The sequence below is a fragment of the Trachurus trachurus genome, assembly GCF_905171665.1.
Source record: "Trachurus trachurus genome assembly, chromosome: 13".
Lineage (NCBI taxonomy): Eukaryota > Metazoa > Chordata > Actinopteri > Carangiformes > Carangidae > Trachurus > Trachurus trachurus.
Genome location: NC_139892.1, coordinates 550489 through 575788, shown reverse-complemented (window position 1 = coordinate 575788; position 25300 = coordinate 550489).

Sequence of the window (25300 nt, the reverse complement as noted above, 5' to 3'; positions counted from 1 at the left end):
AAATATAGCTATGCACAAATGAAAACCAAAGTCGTCCAATGAACGGCAGTTGGCGGTTCCAGTGATAATTCATAAATACAGTTTCTTTAGTTGCAGTGCCATTGGCAATCTGTCTTACTGCTATTTGAAGACTGTTTTAATGAAGCTGAAAGTCTGAGATCAACTCTTAAGACTCACACTGAGTCTGTGTCGCAGCACATCTTTGACCTTCGCTTGAAAATGATTCAATTCCATTTGTGTTATTCTTCTTCTCCGTCCCTTTAATCAGCAGCTTGAGTCCTCTGATCCAGAAGAGGTGAAACAGCAGCAACAAGACTCCATGTCCAGACACCACACGGCTGCTGTGTGTGTTGCTTTATAGAGTGTGGTAGCTGTTTGTCGTGTTGTGTTATGCACTGTGGTAGTTGTTTGTTGTGTTGTGCGGCGTGGTAGTTGTTTGTTGTGTTGTGTTGTGCGGTAGTTGTTTTGTGTTGTGTGATAGTTTTTTGTGTTGTGTTCTGTTGTGCAGTGTGGTAGTTGTTTTTGTTGTGTTGTGCGTTGTGGTAGTTGTGCAATGTGTTGCATGGTAGTTGTTTTGTGTGTTGTGTTGTGGTGTGGTAGTTATTTGTTGTGTTGTGTGGCAGCAGTGGACTCTGGATGTCGGTGTTTTTGATTTTTGACTGTAATTTCTTCACCTCTTCCTCTACTAACACACACAGACACACACACACACACACAGACACACACACACACACACACACACACACACACACACACACACACAGTACACACTGATTGTTTTTTTTTTTTTTACTTTCCCTCCTCCGTCATAACTGCGACCCTCTCACCCCATCAGCTGTCGTCCTGCCTGTCTCCACTCGTCTTTCAATCTCCACCTTTCTCTCTTTCTTCCCACTCTCCCCTCTGTGCTCTCCATCTAGATCCCTCCCCTCCTTCCCCCCCTTCCTCCCCTCCCTCTCTCCTCCCCCCACCACCTCCTCCTCCTCCTCCCCTGTTTCCCTTCCTGCACAGCCGTCACTCTGAATTATTTTCAATGAGCTCCTTTATAGCGGGCACCAGATCTCAGCTCCAACTCATCACTGAGCACAGGGCTGGGGGGACGCGCTCTGCATTTCGATCAGCTCTGAGCCTCCACTTTGCTATTAACCCCTTTCACACTACCCCCCCCCCCCCCCCTCCCACCACCACCACCCTCCTCCTCTCCACCCCAACTCCCCCTTCTACACCTTAGCTCGCTCATTTCTCTACCCATGTTTATGGCCTCACCTCTCTACCTTCATCTCTCAACCTGTTTTTTTTTTTTTTTTTACCCATGAAGCCTTTCTTCTCAGTGTCCACACACTCTTGTCTCTTAATCCACTCACTTGATCTGCATGCTTTTCTTTCTTTTTTTTTATTTTTATTTTTTTATTTGCAGCAGGTGCAAATCAAGATATGTCTGTCAGTGCAGACAGCCAAACAAAATACAAACATATAAAGATATACACATACATATATACATACATCTACCACAACATCAACCCAAAAAAAACCAAACAAACAAAAATAAGTCACACCACAAGAAATACATCAATAATAATAAATAAAAACAGATGCACACACGTATACACATACTAATGTACTTAAAGCTCCAAGTATTAATCAAAATTAGCGTTGTTACAATTGACAAATACAAATCATAACTAAAACAATAAAAGGGACAAATTAAAGTAATAACAAAAACTACATACATAACCAAAAAAAAGAAAGAAAAACACAGACCACCTGCATTTTATTATACCCCCTTAACCCCACAGCATGCTTTTCTTTCTGAAACAACAATACCACCACCAAAGAGGGATTTTCATCATCTAAGTTTATATACATGAAGCAAGCTGAGCAGATAAAAATGTAGTAGTCTGAATAATTTCATGAAGTTGCACAGTGATAAATCCATACCTGTAATAACAGTGTGAGAACGCGTGCTACACTAAATTATATGGCAGCATCGCGTCTCCTGTACGATTTATGTAAATCATTTAAAAGCCCGTATACGATGGTGTATCGTTCGTCAGCGCTCTGCACACACTGAGTCTATCTGAAGGGAGTGTGACAGACAGTCGCCCCATTTAAATGCAGGAGATGGAGTGTGTGTGTGTGTGTGTGTGTATGTGTATGTGTGTGTTTGTGTGTGTGTGGTTCTAAAATCAAATGTTTTCTGATAAGCATGACTCCAAAATAATATTTAGACACTGTACTGGTGTTTTTTCAGATCTTACTGTACCATCAGAGGTTTCAGGTTTGGAAGTAGTGACCAGCTGACTGAGCTGTGTCTGATCATTTTAATTTAAATTACAAAGAATAATTGAGAAAACTCCTAATTTTATCTTAATTTTTAACAACAATCATATCACCGACTCCTGCGTTACTGTGAGTGTTGAACAACGACCAGGAGCCAAACTGTCGAAAACAAGTCCACAGGTCTTATTCTGACCCATCCACACAGTGTTCGTTGTAACTATGAGCAAAGTCCAAAGATTGTCGTACAAAAAAATCTAAATCCCGATTATTTCTGAAATCTATTCCAGTCGTGACTGTTTTTAAAGAAACCATCTTTCAGTTCCCAACCGCTGCCTTCTCCTAGCTGGCATCACCGCAGCAACCCCATATACTCAACATCCCACAATGGCTTACCTACATCTGTTGTGGATATCCTAAACTTGGAGATTTCGGTTGCTGAAATACATGGTGCCAATGTAGCAGCATTGGAAAAGAGAAGAGAGCAGGTCAAAACATTATTGGTTTCATAGTTGAGATGACATACATAGAAATATTATTATTATTCTCTGCCCTCAAAGCTTTCCTTTTTTTCTCTCTTTTCTTTTTTCCTATTATTCTGTGTCCTTGTCTTGTTGTGTATGATTGCTAGTTGTTGGGGATTTGTTGTCTGTATGTGCAATAATGATTTGTAGGGACAGTCTGGTAATTTTTAAACCAAATCAACAAATGAAATAATTAAAAAAAAAAAGTTGATCACAAAAAATAAAGAAACCATGGCAATGAAGCTAGGTACCCAACTAAAGACAGTTTAGAAACCAAGACCCCCCATGACGAGTCAGCTTCCTGTATCTATGTCACGTGGGTTTCTCCATGACTCCGCCCCCTTTAGCAGAGCAGACCATGACTCCGCCCCCTTTAGGAGACCAGCAGCAGTCTTGAATCTATTGACTCCAATGGGAGAAGTGAACGTGAGCTCAGATTATGGTCGATTCCTTCGCCGCATCGTAACTTGAGTAAATATTGGACTCATTTTTTACAAGACACATCTCTACTGAACATTTTAACACTAAAATGGCAGTTTTCAGACGGACACATCAGGAGAAAATGAACTTTGTTCCAGATCTGTCTCTGTCTCAACAACACACTCTCGCACCAGATCTCCTAGGCAACGTCAAACAAACGTTGGCGAACACTCGCGGAAATTATTAAAATCATTTTTGTCATGTTAAATATGACTGTTAGCTGTGTAAATCTTTATTTTAATAAAATCTAAATATCTCACTTTCGTCTAGCTACAACTTGGAGGGACGTGACCACGCCCACTTTAGGAGACAGGAAGTGTAGCTGAACCATTTCATATCACTGGAGCAGCTTCTCATAGGGCATCTCTTTGACCCAACTCTTGGTACAGTCCCGGCCCGCCTCGTCTATCACAGAAACAAATATTAAAGCAGAAGTAAGCAGAATGTTTCTGTCATTTTAAGTCTTAAATAGTTCTATCTTCCGACAGCAATCACTTATGTGTTTGGTCTGAAACACGGGTCTGTCAGTCACTCTGCTCTGTTGTAAGCCGAGGAGAAAACTTTCCTTGTATCCTACAACCTTTATCCAATGAGGAGAGAGAACGACATAAAGGAGCAGTCCTCTCTGTGTGTGCAGCCAAGGGATGCGCGTGAATGTGGTGACGTAGGGACGAGGGCGGGGACTGCTAACTCCATCTGCTGACAGGAAGTTAGCCAAAACCACCAGATCGCTTACTTCTGCTTTAATATTATGCTTTTTTTAACAACATTTCACCATCTCTCAGCTCTGTCAGCCAGTCCCTCATTAAAGGACGAGTTGGACTTTTTTGGATTTTCATATCTGTGTTAAACTGAATCCTTTGCATTGTGGTTGAAAACACGTTTTGTGAGGTCACAGCGATGTTGAACTTTGACCTGTGATCACCAGAATGGAATCAGTTCAGCCTTGAGGCCATGTGAACAAAACGTGAAAAGCTTCATGCTACAAATGTAAAAATAAAAAGATCAAAATGAATTCTAGGTAATGACAGGATTTCCAATTATGTTGCCGTTTGTACCAAATCACTTTTGTGTTGTTAGTGAAAGAAAAATTGAATCATATTGCAGCTCAATGTTTAGACAACAGTGTTTAGAAAATGTTTCCTGTATTTTCAGAATAAACGCGTGAAATTAAAGAGTTTGCTGTGTCGCCTGCTGTGAGATTTAAACGCTAAGAGCTGGGAGCTGAAGAGACATGTTGTCTCTAAATTAAAAAAAGAAGGAAAAATCAACATCTAGTGAATCATGTTCTGAGAATAATTGACTCAAAATAATATCACACAGATAATATCACACAGATAATGTCCTCAGATACAAAAGAGCTGTGCAGAATGTTTCTACAAAACTTTTTATTTTCTTAAAAGTACATTTCAGAAACTCCTAAACAGAACTGCAGGCGTTGTTGAAGGGGACTAAACCACAACAGGCAGCAGGATACAGAGTGAAGGTTTATTAAAGGGACATTTCATCATTTTATTCTTACACTTCAGACAACGGAGGATTAGAAAACAACTCACGACTGTAAAAACCTGGAACTTGCTTCACATGTGAGCAGAGCTCTGTGGAGCCGGCGCTGGACTGGGCTCCTCATGCATCAGTGAGGATGATAAACCTCGGTCCTCCAGGGGGTGATATAGAGATATGGATGTGAGAAGATGGGATGTGTGTCTGTTGAAGGGCAAAGAATTTATTTCTCTTGTTCAGCCAATGCATTTTGATAAGGAGAAATACTTCCAGTGTTTTAGGGTGACATGCAGTAAATATGGAGATCTGCTGGAGCGTGTCAGGCCTCAGCACCAGGACCTGCACCAGGACCGGGCTCTGACTGGGCACTGAAAAGCAAATTTAGGTCAGTTCAATTAAAATCTCATTAAAATTCTTTATATTGTCATGCAAGTTTGGTTTTGTGCTTTGATGCTTTATAAATTCAGAGATCCACCCTAAGAAATAAAAAGTCGTCCCACTTCTCTCTCATCAAATATCGAAAATGTAACTTTTTGTTTTGTGCAAGTTTAGAATTTAGAATTTTATTTTGTCTTCCAGTGAATTTCTATTGTTTTAAGTCGCATCGTCGTCACTTTAGTAACTGTACAACAAATATTGACCTTCAGTCAGATGAAGGTTTTCAGGTGTCTGGAGGAACAGAAACAGAAAACTGAGTAAAAACCTCCTGAGAAACAAACTCTGAAACAATCCCGACCTAGAGATAAGACGGCAAAAGTTCATTTTGACATTAATTCATTGATTCATCATCAGTGCATCAATGCCATTTCACATATGAAATTACAAACATTTTAATGATTTTTAATACCTCTTCTATATGTGTGAATAAACGATTGAATTGAATTGAATTGAATTGTTTCACTCACATATATTAAAATTCATACAGTAAAGCGACTCAGGAGGAGTCACATCCTGATCAAGTAAAAATAAAGAAATACAAACAAATAGACAAACAAATAAAGGGTATATCATTGTGTATAACATACTCACATCATAAAAGAAAAGTACAACCTGTTTTTGCTTTTATGTTTTTATGTTCTACCTGTTTTCAACTGTGTGTCTTTGTTTTATAGCTACTATGTATTCTGCTGATTTTACTGTGAAGCACTTTGTGAACCCCTTCTGCAAAAAGAGCTATAGAAATAAAGTTTACTTACTTACAAATAGTCCAATGCAACATATTTAAGTATTAACCCTCTGCTACTGCACCTTAGATTCACTTGCTTTAGGTTATTAATGTTTTTTTTTATGTATTTATGTATGTGTCATTTAACAATTAGAAACCATAAACACAATTTCTTATTATCATTATTATTATTTTTTACATTCATGGAATATACAACATCAACAAAAAATAACAATAAAGGAAAAAACAAACTAAGAAACACCCCCACCCCTCCTCCCTTCAGAAACAACCTTAAATACATATTACTGCATCATGCCCAAAGAATACCACGGTTCATGATCTTATTCCAAAGAATCCTCTTTCCAGCAAAGAAAAAGTTTCCTTCTATACCTGTCAGTGACAAACATAGATTTAAAGAATTACCTTTCATATTAATATACATAAATATTGTTAGCATTTTATTGTCAATATAAAGTTAAAGGTTGACTATGTAGAATTACCACAACAACAACAGAAAAATAATTCCAGCAGTCGATTGCCAGACCGTTGCTAGGTAAAACGGGCCGTTGCTAGGGACTCCGCTCTGATCAGAGGACAGCAGAGGAGGAGAGCTAAGCAGGATATTTACCTTATGTTTCATTTTTACCATCATTAACAGCATAATAAATGACTTGTAGCTTGTTACAGGGACAGTGGAGGCTCTCTGCCTTCCACACCGCTGCTGCTCAGAGCCTCCGCTGTCACTGCTCTCGTCAAGTTGAGAAAAAAAAAATAAAAAAAGGAGACTCTCGGTGGCACCGGGAGTCCGCGACAGTAAACGTGTTTATGACAGATAAGACTACACAAATACACCCATCCTAACATGTATATGATAATCCATTGATCCACCGATTGATTATTAAAAAGGCTTGGTTGGAAACAAACGCATACGACCGGGAGGAGGCAGGAAAACAGCGGAGAACTGAGCCACATGTCGGCTACAGGCAGGTACGAATGTAAACAGAACGTTGACAGAAAGTCATTGTCGAGCCCGTCAAAAAAATTTAAAATATGAATTCAGACTAAAAAAAAATGTTTTATGGAAAAGCAATACTTTCATTCTGTACCCCTCAAAACGCCCCATGGGTGTATTATTTTTGAAAAAATATAGCTTTTAATAAATATTCTACATATTCAACCTTTAAAGCAGAAGTAAGCGATCCGGTGGTTTTGTCTAACTTCCTGTCAGCAGATGGAGTTAGCAGTCCCCGCCCTCGTCCCTACGTCACCACATTCAGGCGCATCCCTTGGCTGCACACACAGAGAGGACCGCCCCTTTATGCCGTTCTCTCTCCTCATTGGATAAAACTTGTAGGATACAAGGAAAGTTTTCTCCTCGGCTCAGAGCAGAGCAGAGTGACTGACAGACCCGTGTTTCAGACCAAACACTCTATGTAAGTGATTGCTGTCGGAAGATAGAACTATTTAAAGGTGTACAGAAAAGAAAATTGAATTTGAGCCCACTTTGGGTCATAAAATTAATGTGATAACTCATCTATCAGACGTTGTAGGCCAAACTTTGTGCAAAATTCTATTTTTGAGTAAATCCGGGATGAAAGTGTGTATTTTCTTTTTCGCATTGGATAATGCAGGCGCACGGATTATACGTCAGCCTGTACACGATTCACCAGCCACTGATATTGGATCCGTCATCCGTCATTCAAACGTCTGAGACACGCACACACACACGGAGCTCGGTCTCGCCCTAAGCTTTGAATATCCCGCCCGCTCGATAACGACCAATCAAATTCGTTTTCTTTACTCGGGTAAACTCGTTTTGCAGCTCGTGACAACTCGGCGCGACAAACAGGACAAACGGCCATTTCTGTACACCTTTAAGACTTATATTAACACAAACATTCCGCTTACTTCTGCTTTAAGAGATGATGACAGACTGTGAGCACCTGGGCAGGTTTAAATGGCTAATTATGAGTGTATTAGCGGGTGTGGTAGTTGGTTTGGTTTGACCGTCACATGGAGAAGGGCTGAAGGTTTCACCGACTGAAGAGCAGCTCTTTAAAACAAGAGGAGAGACTTTAAATGTAAAGGAACCAAAGCTACATCATCCACAGCGACCCTGGCGTTGACCCCTCGGCCTCTCTGCTCCTATTTCTGCTGAATGAAACTGTATGAAGAGCACTGAAGCCGCCTGCCAAAGGTCCAGGAACGTGCTGCAGATAGATGCTGCTGTCGAGTGCTGCTGAGATTTTGTGGAGCAAAGGTGAAGCGGCTTAAAGTGAATCAATACTGAGACCAGAGTTGTGTTTCAGGTGAATGAGGTTCCTTTTATCCGCAGCCTTTCTCTGGTATTTTAGAGAAACGTGGATTGAAAAGCAACGCGGGTTTATTTTTCATTCTGTGGTCATTTGACTGAGGAGGTTTTTGCCGACCGGCTTCTTTTACAAACATTGAGCATTAAAGTACAAGAGCTTTTCTTTCCTGTCGTGCTGCCACTTCCAGGCCACAAAGTGTTTTCTGCCTCCTCCTGCCCCAGCACATCCTCCTCCTCCTGGGGCAGTAAACACATCCCTGGTCCTGTCTGATGATGCTGTGCAGAGATGTGGGGACAATTTACTCACTCCCTGGATCCAGCAAAGTTTTTTATTAAAACATTTTCTGAGTGTGAGGCACCAGAATTGTTGTTTTTTTAAACTTCTTTTTTAATTTTGTTCAATTTCAGAAATGTTTCCAACAGTTTTCATTGACAGATGTGTATAAATACCCCAGTCTGTTATCATCCCATACACACACAAGAGAAGCCAAACAGAAAACTAAATAAAAAGTAAAAAGTACAGAAATATAAAGATCAATACATGAACAGTGACAGTAAAGCCTATACTATAATACTATCATATACCAAAGGTCATGGAATAAATGACCCCAATCATATTTTTTCTAAAGGAAGACATTTAGCTAAGTGATGTAGAAACATGCTGAATGTTGGTGAAGATTCATTCAAGATAAGTTAAAATGTTTACATTTCTTGGCAAAATATGTTATGATGATTACCAGTCTTTATTTTTGACTTGACTCATGTAGTTACAGTACCACCGCTTTAGGCCTCCGAAAAACGACGGCACACACACTGGATTTCTTTCTTTATTTTTTTTATATACTTTGATAACTTCTGCTGTAAAGCGTCTCCTCCTCTCATCGCTCTGGAAGTATTGTTGTTGTCATTGTCTGGTTATTTCTTCTTTTACTCGATGTACGTTTAGTTTGGTAGCCGGACCAGCAGTGAGCAGCATTTTCCACTTGTTTGGTGGTTTAACTGCGGGGGAAAAAATGAACGTTCCTGCTTTAGTTTTGCATCTTGGTCAGTTTGGTCAATTTTCTTTACAAATGTTATGCATTGATATAGGAGTAAGGGAACATTTATGGATAAACTTGTGACTGGAAAATGTTTCTATCGCACGTGTTTTATTTTGCCAGGTATTTTTATCCAGCCTGATTCTGATTCAAATTGTTCTGAATGAAGATTTAATGTCGACTGTTTCCATGTGAGGTGATCTGTTCTGCTCTGGGGTTTACATGAACCTCTGTGTTTCTTCAGAACAGACGTTTTAAAGCCGTGTGCCATGTGCAGAGAGTTTTCAATGAGCCGACCCGGTCCGACCAACTCAAATTATATACAAATGACTCGGGTCATTTTTCTTTTTTTTTGACCGGGTGCGGGGTGAGAATGCTGCTAGTGAGTTGGGACATGTGGAGTCTGGGCTTCAACATCCACAGGTCGAGTTTTAATTAGGTTTGTTGAGAACTCTTTTAGTTTACTTTTGGGGAAACAATAACGTTCTACCGTAGTACCGTTCAGTCTGTGCCTGTTTATTCTGACTTCAGTGTTTAAATGGAGCATTTTTATTCAGGTTGGACATCTAAACTGATTATAATTGGAACATTTGGCTCCATGTAAACTCAGCTCTTGTCGCCATATCTGTTGCCCTACTCTTTAATAAGGTTGGAAAAACTGATTGACATCCTTTAATTAGATTATCATACAATTAGCTCATTTTACCTTTAATTGTGGATGAGGATATTAATATCTCCTCCAATCCAGTCAAAGTTCAACTTGTTTTCTTTAATGAGTGGGCGTGTAACACATTTGCATGCATTTTAAGAATTCCCTACTAGGTCAAAAAATGTGATGATATGGAGATATTAGTTTCCATGTATTGAATGTACTGTAGAGCATGAGCGGTTATTCCTGGGAATGCTGCTTCTTGTTGCCCCGGCGCTCGGCCACAATGAGACTTCCTCTGAGAATGGCTGCCTGCCTTGCTTAACTGGACCCTGATAGAACCGGTGTTAATCGCTCCGTCTGTCATCCCGGCGCTCCGAGGCAAGATTAAACTGTGGTGTAAAAGCAAAGTCAGGAAAAGCCCTAAAAAGACTCTCCGTCTCACTCTCTTCTGCTGACAGCTCGGAGGCACGTGCCCGACCACGAGGCGTGTCCGTTATCGTGGAAATTTATCTCCAAGACTTCACTGATCGGTGAACGGCAGCAATGACCCGTTGGTTCTCGCTTTTTTTTTCTTTTCTTTTTCTTGCTATTTGCACATTTTGATGTAGCGGGGTCTGGTTGGTCGGCGTGAATGTAGGACAGAGGAGGGAGATATCTTTCTGGCAGGAGTGGTGAGCCGCCATTGTTAAGAATAACGTCTGTCGCCTACAGGAATGATTTGTCATCTACAGAGGGTTCAGGTTTGGTGGCAGTCACTCCCTTTTTTCAAGTTGGAAAAGCCTGTTTGTTTGAAGATCACTTGACTGTGCTGAATCAATTAAGTCATCCATGGCTAATCCAAGAAGAGTGTGAGGAATTGATTTGGGGACGCAGCCAAGTGATGGGTTTGACAGTGGCATTGTTTATCCTATATGTGCCGGGCCTTGATGTGCTGAGTATGATACAGCTGTTAGAGACAGGACCAGAAGAGAGAGGCAGAGACAGCAACTCACAAGTTTCAATGTAAAATCATCAATCTGTCCTTCCTGGATATAAAGTATGAGTTTCATTACAATTTTCTTAATTTTGATTTTATGCTGTTTAAATTGTACATCTGTATATTCACTCTGTGTCAGTGCATGTCATATATATTCATTGCTCTGTTTTCAAATATGCAGTGTATTGTGTTTTTTTAAATTACACTGCACATGTAAAAGCCTAGATTTTGCAAATCTAGAAATTAAGCATCGGCATTAAACGTCATAGTCCGTTTTAAATAAACATGTTCAATAAATTAAATTATTCAGCAAAGATTCAGTTTTAATCCATTCAGGAAGATTTCATAGTGTGAGATTTGATTGGCAGCAGCTGAAAGAAGACAGTCATGTTTTTAACCATTATAAATCACATTAAATATTAGTGGGTTACACATACGCACACATTTGTACAGCTCCTTTGTGGGGACTGTTATTCATGTAACGCATTACCTGCCCCCTGTAGTACAGTAAAACAAACACATAGACCCATTTAAAATCCCTTTATGATCATGTAGGGTTTTCATAATTGCAAGGAAGGTTGATGCTTGATTGTTTGATGGGTATCAATATTTATTAGTTTTAATTTTATCTCTTCTGATTGGCTGACTGTTTTCTAAAGTGATCCAATAAAAAACAGAGCCGATTTCAGAATAAAACACTCAGAGAAACCAAATCCTGCAAGTTGTTGGATGGTGGGTCCAGGTGTTGAGGGGGCGGGGCTTTGTTGTGACATCACAAAGTGACAGGAAGTCCTGACGGCTGGTTTTAAGGCTCAGTTTCTGAATACAGGCTGTGTGCATTTCTCTGTGGACTGAGGCTTTGATACTTTCACAGTATTAATATAGAACCTAGAGCTGCTTTATAATCACACCACACATGGACATCTACCTTTATACTGTATGGAGCTTTAACACAAACATCTACCTTTATACTGTATGGAGCTTTAACACAAACATCTACCTTTATACTGTATGGAGCTTTAACACAAACATCTACCTTTATGCTAATGTCTAATTTCATTTTAATCACAGTTGCATCCTTTTTCAGTAAATTAATAATTAGCTTTTAAACCCAAGCTATATGTTTCATTCTCCCACTGCTGCCTTTTAAATTTTGAGTTTTGTTGACATCGTCTGATAGAAAACTCTTCGTCTTCTCCAGATTTTCATTGCACACTAAATTTTTGATAAGAGCAAACATTTCAGCCATGGCCAGGCTGCTCAATCAATAAGCTGCAGTTAAAGAGTGGCATCTCATCACACCCTTCTCCACACTGGGCCTTGCTTTCCTGCATCTCTTTGTTATGGCAGCCTGATCAGTACTAAGCACCACTCACCTCAGCTGCACTCCACATGGAGGACCATCACTCCACACGCAGATTACTGTAATTGTTCCAACTTTGCTCTGTACCTGATAGAATACTACACCAGTCAATGACAGCGCTCTCCAATGGAGGACTCGGGCCATTAGCACGCCTCAAATTGATTTCTGTCAGTGAGCACTCTATAATTATGCTGCACCTTGTCCTGCATCATATTTTGGTTGAGGAAAGCTGCGGCGTGGCTTTGTTGTCCACGATCATCTGTCAGAGACACAGAATTGTGGAAATCTGTATTATCATTAGAGAAAACACAACTTGTCAGGCGTAGAACAAACATTTTAAAATTGTGGGTTTGATGCACAAAACGTGCAGGAAAACCTGCACTTGTTTGATCTTGAGGAATTTGTTTAATTCAACCAAGTTATGTCCATTACATTTGCATTTGAACTGTAAGAAAAATAAAGACGTATTGAAGGGAATCATCGACATACATATAAACCAGCCCCTCCATCAGTAAGGAAGAGTTTAGGGCTGTTTCCACTGAAGGAACTTTACGGTTATTTTACAGGGCTTGGGTCGCCCCTGGAAATTTTATGGGGGCACAACAAACCCTTGTCTCAGGGTGGGTACTCCGAGTGGTCCCGGATAACTCCTGGTTCGGTTTGTTCGTTGCGTAATCACGTGATTTTTTACTACTACTGTCATACGTCTTTTTCTGACTTATTCACTATTTTTTCCGGCAAAAGTTGACACTTTTTAAATAATGCTGGGTTTTAAAGATGGTGCTTATTTTGGGGCTTCACCATTGGTGTCACATCTCGCTCTGAGTATACCCAATCAACAACGAGGAAACCTCAAGCTCCAGGAGCTCCCAGAGTTTTTTTCAGAGCCGATCTGAGTACCTACCCCGAGGCAGGGACTCATTTGGCCCCTAAAGTGTCTACACAGCCGGAAAAAACAACAACAAGCACATTTAAAGAAGACAAGATGTAGGGGTGCACCGAATAATCGGTAACTGAATATATTCGGCCGAATGTTGCAAAAAAGGCAACATTCGGCCTTCGGTGGAATGAGCGCAAAGCAAGGCCGAATATTTAAAAAAAAAAAAAAAAGTCTGATAAATACGCGATCGCGCGACGATGGAAATGGCAGCTTAAACCCCATGGAGCTGTATTAGTAAGTGACTCCTACTGCTGGAAAAACAACAGCAACAAGAGCAGTGGGCGGAAAGCTGCACAGCGACCGTGCACCGTTGCACGTCGCTCCAAGAGCCCGGTGCGTCCTGTCTGCAGCGGAGACACGGCCACTAAAGGACTGAGTGAGGGGACCGTTCCATAGGAACGCGCCTTTTAATGAATCATTAAAAAACCAAACACCCTGAACAGCATCAGAGCCAGTCTATTCTCTGACAGTATGCTGAGTAGGCTACGAGAGGGAGAGACGGCAGCAGCAGTTAAAAACGAAAGTTCCTTGTCCCAGCATGTCGCCCACTCCGTCCGTGGCCGACAGCTTTTAAAACAGTGTTTCCCAACCTTGGGGTCGGGACCCCACATGGGGTCGCCTGAAATTCAAATGAGGTCGCCTGAAATGTCTAGTAGCCTAATTGATGAATTAAAAAAAATCTGACCAAGAAAGGTTAGGAACCACTGTTTTAAAAGACACTTGGTTTTTTTTTTATGTACTGGCATAGATCTTTCAGCACTCACAATGGGCCGATATAGGCCTAAATGAAAAACTTTATATAACTTGTTGTGCTTTTTTGATGAGCAACGGCAACTGGAATATTCAAAAACTGTCAGAATAGTCAATAAACATTTACTTTGTTTGAAAATTGAGTTTAAAAAAATATTTTATTTAAAAACTTTATAACCACTTTCGGTATTCGGTATTATTCGGTTATTCGGCCAAGCGTTTTGATTTTATTCGGTATTCGGCTTCGGCCAAAAAAATGCCATTCGGTGCACCCCTAACAAGATGTATGACTACGCGATTATGCGACAATCAATTCCCTCATGAGTCCTGCAGGTCTTACTGTATGGGTCCTACTCTGCAGTGGCCTAGAGGGCTGAGTGGGAGGATGTTTCTGTAAAGTTCCTGCCTCTTACATTTTTAGCAGGAACTTCCTCAGTGGAAACAACGCTTTTGGTAGAGAAGCCAGACTGAGGACAGTTTAAGTGAAAGCCAGATGACAAAGGCCCTGAGGGTAGCTACAGCTCTTCACCAGGATCATAACTTCTCTGTGATCTGATCCACACCACCTGAAACTGGGGCCTCAGGACGAGTCTCAACCAAAGTCCAGACTTGAACCTCAGCTGTAGACAGACCTGAAGACACCAGATCAGGCGCTTCCTCTCTAACCCCAGGTGTGCAGCGGTTGAAGAGACTAAGCCGAGAAGACTTGGAGCTGGAGGAGTAAATGGTCATTTTCCTCTGTTTCAAACTGAACAAAAGGTGACAGATCTTGTTACTTTCTGTCCAAATGCCTGTTGTGTCGTGTTCCCTACATTCGACATGTTGTGCCCTGTACATACACACTGTGCGATTTTGCACCGCCACAGACGAAAGACGACCATCGTAGGAGAATCGTGGTGAAATCTTTGGTCGTGGCTCTAAATCGGCCGTCTTATGTCGCACTGTGAGACAGGTTCTAGGACGGCCGTTGTCAGCGTCTTGCGACCAAAGACAACCTGCGATTAAATTCTGACGGTGTCAGAAAACTGCTACGACCTACGTCTACTTATCAGCTGATGGACGTCTATCGGTTTTACTATGGTGGCGCAGATGACAGGGATGAGCAATGATTTTCGAGTAAATAGTCATTCAATTAAAAAAATACGAATAGTTTATCTCGTCTTGTCTGGAAAAGTGTAAATGTTCCCTTTTACCTGTCGCAGAAGGAGGAGGAACATGGACAGTCTCATACAGCCATCAGAAAAGTTGTGTGGGAATTGAAACTATGTCAAAAAAAAAGAAAAGAAAAAGAAACTCATGTGCGGACTGTGATGAGAAGTGGTCGCCTACTGGAGAATATTGACGTGTTTACGCCGGGGGAGGTGACTCTCATTACGTGACAGTACCCGCTGTGATGTTCTCCAGTAATACAGGTCGTGATTTCATTTTTAAATAATGGACAACTGGCGATAGGTTACTGCTCCTCTGGTGCCGGTGACAGACACACGTGCATGTGTCTGTGTGTGAACAATCATCGTACAGTCTGCACACATCAAACTTGACGTCGTACTAAAGATTCTTAGATCCGTGTGGCACAGTGAGTCATGCAATAGTCTTATAAGACTGCTAAAATCGCACAGTGTGTAGAGGCTGTTAGACCTTCAACAGCTTCGACCTGAACCTTTGCAGTGTCTCCTGAAGTAGAGCAGTTTAGTTTGGTTTGGTTTGGTTTGGTTTGGTTTGGTTTGGTGAAGAATGTGATCGACCCCTTCAATATTGTTACAATGCAAAACAGCTGGTTTTCACATGGGAATCAAACACGACTCTCTTGCGTCATATTCCTGTGTTTTATTGACCCGTCCGTCCACCTTCACCTCCTGACGTGACGTGGTATCTTTGTATCTTTAAACCATGTCACCAAACTTCTCACTGTCACTTGCTCCTGTCATAATCACTATGACCACTAGATGTCGCCTGGCAACAAAACGTAACTATGGGTCGTCGTTATCTCTGGGCAACAACTTGAATCGAAGGCAACTTGTATTTGTCTAGGAGGACGTTTCGCCTCGTATCCACGGGGCTTTAAGTTTAACCCTTTATCAGGCAAGTGACCACATTCATTAACTTAATTTTGACAAATAAAATACGTTATATTTTAAGTTTAGAACAAGTATTTCACAGCTTTTTATGTAGCCTAATATTTATATGTATCCCTTTTACTTCATCTGTTTTTAAATACTTTTTCTATATACATGAAGAACCATATGTGGTAGCTTCGACTTTGATTCGCAGCAAAAATGTAAAAAGAAAAAAAAGTAAAAAACAAAAAACAAAACTCTTCTCACTTAAGCAGTAGCCTAATATTTATGCGTTACTGACAAACAACCCACTGAGGCTTCGTTCTGAATATAGAATAATCCCTTCATCTGATTATTGGCCATAAATAGATTAGGAGGTATCAGGAAAAGCTTTTTATATATAGACGATGTTTTACACTCAGTTTGTGCCTTCATTACTAAATTCACACACACGCGCACACACACACACAGTGGATGTTTAGAGACAACACACACAATGACTGAGTGATGTGTGTGATGGAAGAGGGAGGAGGGAGGGTTTGGGGTGGGGTGGGGGGGTTGATGTGATGTGAAGCAGCAGCAGCAGCTTACTGTTCATCTGAGGTGAGGATAGCGACAATTTCAAAAAAAAAAAAAAAAAAAAAAAAAAGGCGCTGCCTCCGCTGCTGCTGCAGAAACACACTTCAAAATTACTACTGTACAATGGAGGAAATTGTAGTTTAGACAAAAGGCAGAGAAAAATGAGCATTCTGTCAATAAAGGGAGTGGTAATTACAGTAGAAAGAGGCAACTATCGCATCTAATCCTACATCTCTAACCGACTGCCAAAATCCTCACTTCTATCTCGCACACAAACACACACATAAACACACACATAAACACAAAGCTTCTTCTCCCTGTAATAACAGTTTACGGAGCAACATTGTACAGCCACATAATAGCCATGTTATAATTTGCTCTAACAACTCTAATTATGCCTCTTATTGATTCAGGCACACGTTTTAATAGGAGCGGCCACACCTCTCGTGTTAGCAGCCATTGAAGGTGTTCAATGGCTGCAACATTTGAAGCTTCTCCTCCTCTTCATCCCTGCGTGGATGTGTCCCTGACAGTGTAATTCATCGCTCCAATTCTGAGGCCACTGTAAACATCGCACAACAACAGTCATTTTAGCACTCAGAGACCTTGTCCCCTCCACCCCACCCCCCCACCTCCACCCCTCACACCACCACAGAGAGAGGGAGGGAGGGAGGGAGGCGAAAACAAAGGTAAAGAAAAGCTAGTTTATTGTTGACGCTGGCGGAGTGGGTCAATCTCAGTGTTTTTCACTGACAGCTCACCTCATTTCGTTTCTAATTGCAGAGCCGGGTTCGGAGTCGAGGTCGCTGGAGAGGAGCAATTGTGCACGTCTCTGTCTCTCTGTCTCTGTGTGTCACTGTACATTCACTCCTTCCCCCTGTCTCTCTGCTGCTGCTTTTCTTTACCTCCCTGTGGTAGAAACGGACAGTTCACATGCAGCCTTCAAACTTTCAACGAGCAGTAATAAGTCATTTTTTTTAGAGTCTTTACCTGTTGGACGGAAAAATAAAACGATGTTAAGTCTCTGAAAAGAAAAATATAAAGGGAACTATTAACACAGCTCAGCCACATTGTAGAAATTCTGTTTTATACAACTTCTCTCCTTCATTAATAAATAAAAACAGTTTAGTTTACTAACCAAAATTGACAAATATATGTTTTTTTTTGTTCAGTTGAATGTAGTAAAATGTTTGATTTAGTTTCATTGATTTCCCCTCAGGAGACGCTCTCTTCAGATGCCATTCAGAATCATAGTACGACAATAACGTTCGTTCACAAACACAAACGACTCTGAATCCAACTCTAACAAAACTTCAATCGATAGTATACAGAGGGTAAACACACATATTGTATATACTGTAGAGATATTTAGATCAAATTATGAAGCAAACGTTTTCTCACAACTTCATGGAGTGACAACGTCAGAGTAAATGCTGACGTCTGAGAAAACGGCAACAACACACAATGTATAACTTTATTTATTCATCTTTATTTCTGCAACCAAATCATAAAATATAAAACCTGTAGGCTTCACTGTACAGGTCAAGACGCTGTACTCAGACTGAACATGAACACATCTGAGAACTTTAATTCAAGTAAGAGAAGTATAGTAAATACATTGAGTAAAAATACAAAAATAGTGCAACGATAATATGAATGAGAAATAAAGACACTGAGCTGCTGCCTTCTCCTTCTCGGCCGCGTCGCTGTTGTAAAAGAGATTTTGATAAATAATAAATATTTGAACATTACAACATTTGAAGACACCAGTGTCAGAGGGCAAACAAAACGCAGAGACGTGCGTGCGGCCATCTTGGATCTGTTGCCAAGTAAATGTGATGTATAAAGCCTGATCAGACGAGCTCCACGGTGCAGTTTGTCTCTTCACAGGAGAAAACATAACCACTTCATCAGACGACGTCACCGTGTTCACAGATCTTTGTTTACGCAGATCCACAGAATCTGATCTGAGTTCTGCATTAAACCTTTTTATTTCATTATTATTATTATTTTTTATATACATTTTTTTCATTAAAAAAAGTGCAACACTTGCATTTTGTAATAATTTGGTGCATTATGTAACAACTTATTACAAAATGCGGCAAAGTTTATTACTACGACGGAGTATTAGGGCCACATTGACAAATAACAAAAATCACAAACTTTGAGAATGAAGTCGTAAATGTACAACTTTATTCTCGTAAATTTATTTATTATATATATTTTATTCTTGAAGTCCGTGTTTTTTTTTCTCAACTCCGTCGTAGGGTGGAGTGAGTCTAGTTGAGACATGTGTACAGTTGAAACACCCAATATCTTGCCAGCGCTGCAAGGCTGAGCCACCATTTTTACTCAGCACATGCATATTATCATCCTCTGGTTGTGGGAAATTTGAAGAGATTTAGCATCTCCAGTCCAAAGATATCAGCAAAAGTCTTTTTACTAGGGTAAGAATTTCACTTTACAATGTCCCTTCCACAACGAATAGCTTATTATCCTTTTGTGACCATCAAACACAACTTACATCATTGCAAACGTTATTTTGTGCCCTAAAAACTCACATATTTCATGTTATCCCAACATGTTAGGTCACTGCACAATCTAGAGAAATACACAAAGTGGTCAGCGGGGTACAGTTGAGACACAATGTCTCAACTGAGTTCTATTACATCACATCACTGTTAAGTTGTGCAGTGTAGGCTACGATAACATGTTATAAGTCATAATAAGACCAAAAAAACAAAGAAAATGGAAACAAACTAATATTTGTGATACCTGAACAGTGTTAAATTATTAATATTATAATTTTATGTTATATAATTATAATATAATAATATTTATATTAATAATACAATAATATTACATTGTTTTTTCAAACAAGTTTCAAATTGTCATTTTTTAAAAAGTTTATTGCATTTACAATTGATGTTCAGTCATCATCAATGGGTTTCAATAGGTGTCTCAACTGTACACGTGGGGTTATGGTTGAGACGGGACCATGGTAAAAATGCACCTCATGTTTATGACCTGATTGTGGAAAAAATAAACAAATAATACATTATATTCTTCAATAATAACTTAGTAGACAAATACATTAAACAGCATATGAAAAATCACTTATTTTCAGTGTATAGTGTTTTTGCAATATCTGTTCAAAAATGGAAAAGAAAAAAGTGTCTCAAACGTCCTCGGTCTACCCTATATTACATATTGTGTTCATGAATTTTACAACAAAATGCAGCGTTATTACATCATGAGGTGAAAATGACATAATGTGGTGCTACAGGGCCGTGAATTCATTTTCAAAATTGTTTTTTGGGGGGAAAAAATACAAATAAAAATGTAATTATATAAAAATAAAAACTATAGGGGAGACTGAACTGAACTTTCAGAGTGATAATGGTTGGACTCTTCGTCTACTACGATTATCAGCTTCTTGAACTTCAGAATGCATGATTTTAATGGTTTATGGGTTTGGAGGTGGGCTGTGAACACTTTTTTGAGATTTTCAAGTTGGAAAAAGGTTAGGGAAGCACTGACATAGAGACACGAGCCACGTCTGAATCTGAGATCACGTCGTTACGACAGCGTGCAGATGCAGATGTCTCTCGGCCCTGGAAGAAGCCGGGACGTCGTCGTCGTGTTGGACCTTGAGTTGAAATAGCTTTAATAAACTAGAATCATCATCCTTCAGGAACTAGATGATCCCAGGTCAGTTTGCTAACGTTTATTGCTGTCGAGTGACAACGTGAACATTACACCCTCAAAGTGCCACGACATCTCCACAGTCCTCAGAATGGCTCCAATTTACACTTTGCACTCAGCACTATTTTTATGTCCGGCCCTTGAAAAAGACATTATTCCAGCTTTTATGCAAAGATTTGAGGAGACTCTCCGTTGTCAGAAATCCTAATAAAACACTTGCTCTCGTGGTGAATTCACCATAACCACGCCAAGTACTTTGAAGGTGACCTGTGTTTTATCTGTGCTCATTCTTTTTTTTCCTGCCGGTGCATTGAAAATGAGTTATGGCAGCAGCGAGGGAGAGGGGGCGTGTGAAGGGCAGGGTTTTTAAAGGGCCGGCGGAGGGAGGACAGCAGGTCTAAACAAATGAAAGGTTGAAGGGCAAAAGGCGGATGGAGGGAAGAGGAAGGGAGGAGGAGAGGTTCATAAACACAGAGGAGGAGTCACAGACACAATTCATCTCAACAGCAAATTAGAGTCAGACTCATATTTACAGCATCAACATTAAAACTGTGATTAAGAGTCCAGAATTTTTTACTGCTTGTAATAAAAACAACATTTCTTATTAAATATATTAAATATTATTCAAGTCTGCCGTCACTACTCTCTGCTCTGTCTCATTATGTGTTTATTTCTATTTAATCTTTTAGCTTATCTTAATTATTTATTATTAGGCCTATTATTTAAATGTTGTTATCCTGTGTGCTGCTCATTCTTTCATGTTCTTAGCATGTTGAATGACAATGAACTGAGAATAGTGAATCACAGTTTATCTCTCACATATATAGAATAACTTTGTTGTTGTCCAGAAACCTTCAAAGGCCTCAGTGTGTTTGATATAAAATGAATATACTCAAATGATAACATGAGTGGAAACTGAGACTACAGTTGATTCATCTCAAACTATGGGCGGAAACGGTCAATGTAACAAAACATGCGTTACTTGTGCATCAAAAAAGAAATAAATGTGACAATAACAGGAATTTGGATTAATGTGATATTATTTCCTGCAAAACTGTTGCACACCATCAAACTAATAATCACAAATTACGTTTTCTCCAGTGTTAAACACAATAAAGTTCTACATCCATCACATGACGTCTGAGTTAAATCAAAGTTTGTTGGTTTATTTGCACATTTTAGAGATAAAGACAATGAGATTAGTAAAAGACAGGTGGGAAAACACCGAAAATACCTCCACTATTTAAGAAAACAAACAAGGGTCGTCTTAAGAGTCAGAAAAAAATGATAATACAGAAATCCATTACATTAAAAGCAAAAATTAGAAATTTACAAACAAAATGGAAGATAAAGATGAACAGATCCAATAAAGTGAAGGTTCAACAATATAAGTCCAACAATACGGAAGAAAGCCACGGGATAGATGTAAACAAACTATTCTCAAAAATGTATTTTGGATTCAGCAGAGCAGCATCAGCACCCATTCAACTTCTAATAAATAAATGTATAGCTCCGCCCACTGACTGTTTATAGGCTCTGCATCTTTCCTTGGCTCAGTCACAATTCTCAACGGACGGAACAACACGACCGGACGCAAAAACATTTAATAACTCAGGTCTGGTCGGACCACGGGCTTCCTTTCTTTTCTTTTTCTTAGGCCACATTAGCCTGGCGTCACCAGGCTCTTCAGAGAGGAGAAGAGCCTGGTGTCTGTTTACTCCACTTTGTCTGCATTCTGGTTCCTGTCTTCTATCGGATCCGGAAATCACCAAATTCACCAAAGTAAAAATGTTCACCAACATAACACTTATAAAATAGACATTAACTTGTAATACTAAACTTAATGGCTTAGGGACTTTCTTGTAAATTATATTCCTTCAATGAAAAAGTTTCAGCGCATTTTATTAGCTTGGTGGTTTTATTTTGACGGAAAGGCCTGTCTCTCTCGCCCTGGATCCGGCTGCTTACCAAAACAGCGAGTCAACGGCCCCTGCGTCGGGTCTGAGCTTCAACACCAGCAGGTCAGACCGGTCAGGTCCGTTGAGAACTGTAGCAGGAATGAAGAGGCTTAGAAAGGGCTCAAACAGGCGATCGTGGCCTTTGAGAGGTTTTGTACATTCACAAGAACTTGTTGCAGAAAACAGAAACAGACCCGGTTCTAACTGATACTCTGAGGCTGTTATGTATTTAACCTTTCTCTGGTGTTCGGGTCGCCACTGACCCGTTTTCAGGTTTTAAATGCGTAGAATTAAATTTTTTTATAGCATCAAGGCTTTTTGAATCAGGAACCTCTATTTAAACAAAATAAAACCAAAAAAAAATTCACACGTTTTTAAAATGCTCTGGTTAGAATTATGACATTTGTGGTGTTAGGGTCAATTTTGACCTGGTTATAACGATAAGAACAATAATGAGTTAAAACTGAAATCATAAGTGCAAAACCAACCTTTTCATGGATAAGGAGCCTAACCAATGTAACCAAGAGATGAGAAACAAATGGGATGATAAATAACTGTTTTAGTGTGTTTTACAGGTGATTTAAAGTGATACGCCAACATTTTTTTTTCCGTGTCTTGCCTCACTCCCGAGTCCATGACCAGCAGACAGACACCATCCTTTCGACTGTGCGTGCAGTAACAAGGGAGATAGAGCCGTATCACCTGTAATTAGCTTAGCTCAAACGCTGGAAGTGTATAGGTAGTGTTAGCCTGCCTCCACCTAAAGTCATCAGAGAGCAAAGACGGTTTATTTTGGTTCAAGCTAGCTACATCGAGGGTAGGTTAGCTTCCTATTTCAAAGTAAAAGCACAACTTCTTTCGTCATGGTTTTCTGTATGTAAAGGGCAACGGGTGTTTTATTTTGTGAAAGTAACCGGAAGTGTGTTGGTCACAACGTCTAGCTTGAGTAGCGCCGAATTCGTCCTAACAAAATTGTAAACAGCTGGTATTTAGACAAATTAACAACACACTGCTGATCTAAGCGGCTACTTTCTCACCTAAAAATGTTTGAAATGTCGATAAAGTGATATATTTACAGAGTTTAGAGCTAAAATTAAATCAGCTTCTGACTGCTGATTTCGGCTCGGGTAGGAGGCAGGCTAACACTACCTATACACTTCCAGTGTTTGAGCTAAGCTAATTACGGGCGATACGGCTCTATCTCCCTTGTTACTGCACGCACAGTCGAAAGGATGGTGTCTATCTGCTGGTCATGGACTCGGGAGTGAGGCAAGACACCAAAAAAAATGTTGGCATATCCCATTAAAACAGAAGTGAGTGATCCGGTCGTTTTCGCTAATGCTGCGTTCCAGGCAGGCTTTTGAAATCGTAAATTACAGCTTCAAGTCACAACTTACGACTTTGTAGCGTTCCAGGCAACCCACTCGTGTTTTTCCGACCTGTTTTACCGGTGAAAGTCACTATAACGGCCACTCGTAACTTCCGACCGGTGAACTCGTACCAGATCGAACTGGTACCACTTCACGGTCGGAAAAATACGAGTTTCCTTGAACGCACCATAACAGTCCTCGTCGCTACGTCACCACATTCACGGCGTTCCTTGGCTGCACACACAGCCCTGCATGCCGTTCTCTCTCCTCATTGGATAAAAACTGTAGGATACGATAAATGTTTTCTCTTCGGCTCAGAGCAGAGCAGAGGGACTGAGAGACCCGTGTTTCAGTCCAAACACTCTATGTAAGTGATTGCTGTCGGAAGATAGAACTATTTAAGACTTATATTAACACAAATATATCACTCACTTCTGCTTTAAGACCCGGGTCAAAACCGACACTAACACCATAGATGGTAGCAGAAAGCTGACAAGAGGAAGGCTCAATTGAAGCCAAGGGGTAAACTGACAAAAAAAAAGGCCCAGAGGCCCACACCAAAAAATATGAAAACCAATATATTCATGGATAAGGAGTCTAACAATGTAACCAAGAGAAGAAAAGCAAATTGGATGAAAAAAAAAGTTTTCTGTTTATTTTACAGCTGATTTAAACACCATAGATACTGTAGCAGAAAGCTGACACAAGACGAAGGTTAACCCAAACCTGGAGCCAGACCCGGTCCAGAACAGGAGACCAGAGTCTGGTGGAGAAGTTATGGTATTTACTTCACACCATTTCCCCCTGTTGATATAAATTGTGGATGAATGTGAACAAGCGAAGGATTCAAAATGTCTCGGAAAAAAAACAGAAAATTCTGCCCAAATTTTTCTGTTAATCGTCACAATGTGACAAACGTCTGTCGCTCCTTGACTTTATTTATTTATTTTTTTGCCCTGCTGCCTTTGTTTTCCCTCTGGTCACGGAGCCGTGAGATTGTTTCAGCGGTGGAGAGGTGTTGCCCCCCCCTGGGTGGGAGCTTACCCAGTAAATGCCAGCCAGCCCAGGTGTGAAGTGTGGCTTTGGCATGTTGTGCTGGCTAGCTTAAAGAGCCTGCTGTGTGTGTGGTTATGTGTGTGTGTGTTTGTGTGTGTGTGGGTGTGTGTGTGTTTGTCGACATGTGTGCGAACTTGTGTGTTTTTTCGGCGCCGCTGTTCCTTGACAACTTGGTGGTGTTTTCACCGTCTGCAGAGGGAAAGTGTTGGAGGTCAGAGGAGCCAAGAGGAGGAGTGTGTGTGTGTGTGTGTGTGTGTGTGTGTGTGTGTGTGTGTGTGTGTGTGTGTGAGGAATACCAGTGAGCTTCTTGTGTGTTTAGCGCACACACACACACACACACACACACACACACACACACACACACACACACACACACACACACACACACACACACACACACACACACACAACATCAGTGCAGCTTTTTACGGCAAGGCCACACACACACACACACACACACACACTGACGACACGCATTTATTGTGTGATGTGATGCCTCCAAAAAGTTGCACTGAAGCTCAACACACACACACACCTACACACACACATCTATATGTACCTTCCACTAACAATATAAAAGCGCACACACCTCAACGC